Here is a 6,000-nt window from a genome sequence, read left to right as displayed (position 1 = left end):
GCTTGCTTTTAGTTCAAGTTCTGCCCCCAAGTAAATACAACACCTTGCTTAAGTTACTAGATCAACTTAAGTCAGTTTTTACAAATGGAAACCTAGATTGACGATTCCTGATCTTTGAAATTTTGAAAGGCAGGAATCATAAGTTATTTTAAGATCCTTGAATTCAGACATGAATTTCCTCAATAAGCATATATTATCCAGGCACAATGGCGCACACCTGTAATCCCAGCAACATAGGAAGCTGAGACAGGAGTATCAAGTTCAAGGCCAAGCTCAGCAATTTAGCTAGTCGAAGAAACTTGGTGAGACTCTGTGGCAAAATAAGTGCTGGGGATGTAGCACAGTGTTAAAGCACCTAGTTAAATCCCCAGTGCCATCTCCCCACCCCCCACAAAGAAAGCATGTGTTAAAAATACAACTACTCTTATGTGAAGAGTTTAAAATTTAGACTTTAAGTCCTTGTACTTAAGCTTGGGAACCACTGGACTGCATCAGGTTTCACAGTTGAACTCTTCCCAGTGAACAAGTTAGCACTGATGTTGCTGTAAAGTTCTTATGCCTCAAGGAGGGTGGGGGTGGATTCAACAGAGCTTCTCCCAATGTGTGAGCACCCGCACATTCACAGTGGCCAGTGTCACCAGCATCTGTAGCTTTCACAAAGCAGGAAGTAACTTGAGACCCCCAAAGACAAGAGACCCATGGGTGTGGGGTCAGTGGAGACCAGATTCTGGATGGTGTCCTCTGCCCAGAGCGTCTGTTCCTGGTTATGCTGGGGAGGACAACTACCAAGACCAGTGGATGGAAGAATTCAGAAGATACGAGCAGAATTCTACCATGATTGCCAAGAAGCCACCTTCAAGAGTCAGTTTAAAATATTGAGTTGCAAGTTTGTGTTTATTGGCATTTAAAAAAAAAAGAGTTGGAGTTTTAAACCCGACCTCAGCCTTAAATTCACCTTTCCATACAATATCCAACTTTTCCCCAGACTCTTCAGCTTTCAGATCATTTTTCATGTCCTGTGTTATGAGCCTACGCTTCGTCTCCTGAATGCAGTTTTTGTGCTATATTTAGCAAAAAGCTGCTGCCCATGCTGCCTCTAGATAATTCCTGAATGAGTGCAGTCTTCGCTCATCAACACTGAATAGTCTCTCTTCAAATACGGCGTCAGAAAAAGCCTATTGTGTTGGGGAAAATGAGAATTTATTTGATTCATGTGAATACATTAAGACCTTGAATACAAGCGTCTGTCCTTTAGACCATTGAGTTCACCCCGACTACTGTCAAGTGTTTAGGTTTCTTTACAACAGGCTACACTGACCATAACCTCGATTTAGAACAAAAATATCTACAATTTTAACCGTTCCGGCACTTACTGATCTCATGAGAGGTCACCAAATAGTTTGGGGTTAAGCTTATTCCTATACTGAATTATTCAGGATAAACTTTGAGTTTACATCAAAGATTAGTGAATTTACACTTATTGTGAGTCTCTAGGAAATTAAAAAAAAAGACTAAATTAGTTTAGCTCCATCATAGATACATACACATACAATATCCATCATGAGTATGTTTCTGTATGAAGAGGATGGACTGGATTACAGCTAACAAGAAGCCTACTAGAAACCTCCACTTGATCGTTTTCATGTGTGACTTGCATCCTTCACTGTTAGAGTTACGATAAGTGACTCCCCTTACTTAACATCTTCTCCCTCTTTCTTCAACCTCACGTTAATACAAAGTTCGTGTGCATTTAATGCATTCTCTTGCTATGCACCTTTTCACTAATTGATGGAAATCACTTTTGAAATTGACCACGAGCATTCCAGTAACCAAAGTCAGAAGTCTTTACAGCTCCTCGCACCCACTGGGATGATTTACCATCTTTAAAACAGGCCTTCGCCTCCACGGTGTTCCCAGTTCTCAAGTGGCCTGAGAGTTTACAGCTTTTTCGGTTCTTCCTCTTAGCTTCCCATCTTCTGATTGGAGCCTTCCCCACTTCTTTTCATATCCTCCACTTCTCCCTCCTCCTTTCCTCGAGGAGGAAGCAGCCTTAACAGCATGGCCTGGTAGCAGCAGGTCTGGCTGCCACACCCTCCTCGGGCATTCCTGGGGGTTCCCACTACTCCGGCTCAGGACTCCAGCATCCCCAGACCAAATCCACCCTCTTCTCCTGCTTTTGTTACTTTGGGACTTACCATGCCCTGGCTCATTGTGCTACCACCACAACACTCGGGACCAAGAGCCCTGCCTCAGACGAGGAAATCCGCCATTTGTAGGCCTCCCACCCCACTTGCTACGCTTCCTAGGTCTCTTCGTGAGGGCTCTCGGTCCATGCCCAGCCTGGGCCTCTCACTGATGGAGCTGCAGTCCTTCCAGGTGACACCATCAAATGCCCAGTGGTGTATGCTACCACGCACTAACCAATTCCACCCAGTTTTGAGGTTCTTTGACTTAAAGTTGAATTTTTCAAAAAGATTCCACTACTTTTCACAACTACCTTCTTCCAAATACCCCACGTAGCAACTTGATGCTACTGAATACTCTGTGCATTCTATGCCTTTCTATTTCTGTGCCCCTCTTCCTAGGGGATTATAGTGCTTTGAGTAGAGCTAAACTAAGAAGGAATTACCTCTGTGTTTATTCAAATTCTTTGGGGAAAAAAAAAAACAGCAGAAATATACTAGCCTTTCTCTTGATGTGTCCAATAACCCAATTTCATTTTAGAAAAAATGCTTTCTGTAGTGGTTCTTATTAAAATGCATGTTACGTAAGAAGTTACCGTCAATTTTCCAACTTAAAACTGCAAGTGCATTACCTCATCGTCCGGGCTGGTGGGGATCCAGGACAGCACAGCAGAGTCTGCTCAGGCCTCCAGGCTGAGAGCCAGGTCTCTGCAGGGCTGAGGTCTTATCCAACGCTGTGTCTTCTACAGGCTCTCTGAGTTCTAGCAGAGCTGCTTCCTTGCAGCTGTAGGACTGAGACCCGCCGTGTCGTTTCCACCTCAGGACAGGGACCACTCTCCTCTCCTAGAGGCCTGCTGAGGGTGGGCCTGGAGGCCACTGGACCCGGCCACCTACTCCTCAGCACAGCACACCTGCCGACGATCCCTTCCACAACCAGTGGGCAGAACGCTATGCTTTTAAAGGGCCACATTGATAACACTCCATATTAAACTCAGCTGATTTGCAGCCTCAGCTACATCTGCAGGACCAGCTCACACCACGATCCACTTAGTGCTTCATTGAAAGATGGAGAGAAGCTGTGTATAAATCAAGGGCCAGGAATCCCAGGGAGCCACTTGGAATTCCTCCAGCCGCTGTCCACGTTGTCTTACAGCGCTGCTGAACAGTGTGTAACCAACCAGTGGCTTACTCTAGGACTCACGCCTGTTGATTAATTGCTGGGAAAGCGACAGAAACAAACATAGTTGACGCTGGTTCCATAGTCCCCAAATTTCAAAGAGCAAAATTAATAATGTAGCATTCAATAATTAAAGTTTATCTGGAAATATATGATCCTACTCACTTATTTTGGTAAGACCATTGTTATGGGACATTATTCAAAGGCGAATTTGAGAATTATACGGAGGACCTTTAGTTACAGAAATGACCAATTAATCACACTAGGTCTTAACACATTTAGGCCAACTTTTCTCTTTTATTTTCTATAAAACAGACCTTAAGATCAAAATCAAGAATTCAAGAATTCCAAGAGGTTCATCTTTTTGTGACAATCTCGGATCTGCTTGTGAGCACACCCTGGCAGAATCTGGACAGCCCTGTTAGTCTGAGTAAAAGATATGTTAGACTTGGTTAATAAAATAACAAATACCAACTATGTTCTTACCTTTCGTCAAACCTCTCCAGAATGTTGATATTTCGGAGCTTGTCAGAGAAGTCAATCCCAAATTAGCTGCCCAGTGAATTTCTGGAATGCAGGGGACAAGATCTAGAAAACATTTCAATCCTCAGTTCCTTAGTCCTAAACAGGTTTAATATCCCCTGCTGGAAACACGTGGAACATAAGTGTTCTAGATTTCAGGTGTTTTTCTGATTTTGGAATAGCCACCTAAACATGATGAAATATCTTGAGGTTGAGCCCCAAATCTAAGCACAGAATTTATCTATGTTTTATACACCTTATACATACAGCCTGAAGGTCATTTTATATGATATTTTTAGGGCATCTGGTTTGGACTGTGACCTGTCAACCAGAGTAGGGGCAGAATTTTCTACCTGTGGTGTAGATACATAAAACGCTTCAGATTGTGGAGATTTAGGATTTGATTTTCAGATTAGAGGTGCTCAACCTGTGGTAAATGGAATATTTGATTAAAATATTATATTTGAGTAAAGATTCCTAAGACCATGCTTAGATCCGCAAGGAAATGGCCCTATAGAGATCTAATTCTACAAAGAAGGCATGAGAAACAACCATACAAAGAACGTCTTTGCACCTTCTCAAACCCATACTGGAATATCTTTCCCAGTTTATTAATTGGTGTGCCTTAGGTCAGTAGCCATATGCTAACTTTACTAATTGTCATGGGAAAGAGTTTGGGGACAGTTCAGTTCACTTCAGAAACTGTGTGTTTAAGGTCAGAGAGTGAAAATCAGTAGGCCAGGTCAGAGGACACCAAGGTGGAAACACAGTGATTCTCTTCCATAAAGGAGTTTAAAGATGCATTTGTATTTCATCTCGTGAGAACATCAATGACTCAACTATTCCTTCTTGTTGCTCTGATTGCTAAAAAAAAATATAGAGGCAAATTTCATATTCTCTTCCAGTAATCATTTTTCTGGGAACAGAGGTACTTTTATTTCTCTAAATAAATCACCTTTAGTTTTCTGGTTTTATATCTTTTCTTTTTCTTTCTTTCTTTCTTTTTTTCTTTTTTTTTTTTTTTTGATGTTTGCTATTTATTATTGTAATCTGTTTCACATTCTTCTTCTGGAAGTTGGCAACATTTTAAATGTAACTAAGAACTTGATCTGTTAATATTTGTAGTAATATTTTCTTTCTAAATTCTATATTAACTTACCTTCGGGGATTGAAAACATTTAGCAATATCATTGCATAGAATAACATATCTTATGTAAAAATACATTTTTGTTGTTTCTTTTAATCCAGATAATTTTTCCATATTATCAATAAAATTCTTATCAATTTAAAAAGCATCAGAAGAGCAAACAGATTAGAGTTCTGATTTTCCTTTTCTGATTCAATGGCAATTATAAAAACTCAATGGAAACTAAATACCTGGCTCAAACACATATTATAAATCTTTCTTTAATGATGTAGACATCATTCAAAAGTACTATATTCTATAATGGAAACATTTATTCTATTACCAATGAATATAATATAGGATTATACACTAAATATAAGCTTCCTTTCCTTTCCAATCATTTATACATTTATTGTATAATTCCTTTGTACCAAATACTGTGCTAATAAGATTTTATATAGTTCTTCTATTACTATTTGAATACAAAGTGCCCCCAAGAAAACTTGGTCCCCAATTTAGCACTGTTCACCCATGAGGCTTTGGGGAGTGACTGAATTACATGGGCTCTGACCTCATCAGTAGATTAATCCATGGGATGGGTTAAGAATTGGGGTGGATTATTGTGGGGGTAAAACCGTAGGAAGTGGGGCATAGCTGGAGGAAGCAGGCCACTGGTGTCGGGCCCTGGAGGTGGCGGGCATCTCATCCCCAGACCCTCCACTTGCTGTCTTTGTCTGCATCCCAGCTGCCGTGAGCCAACACCTTTCCTCCACCATGTCCTCTGTCACCATACTCTGTCTCACCCCAGCAACACAGCCAGCCAACCTTGGACAGAAACTTCCACACTCATAAGCCAAAATAAATCCTTCCTCCTCTAAGTTGTTTTTATCAGATATTTGTCACTCGGTGAAAAAAAGTAATATATAGTCTTATTTAATGCCCTGTAATAGCTGATCAGTCGAGAGACCCATTTGCATTCCAGGAGACAGCCA

This window comes from Sciurus vulgaris, assembly GCF_902686455.1.
Source record: "Sciurus vulgaris genome assembly, chromosome: 9".
Taxonomy (NCBI): Eukaryota; Metazoa; Chordata; class Mammalia; order Rodentia; family Sciuridae; genus Sciurus; species Sciurus vulgaris.
Note: the sequence above shows the minus strand (reverse complement) of the source record.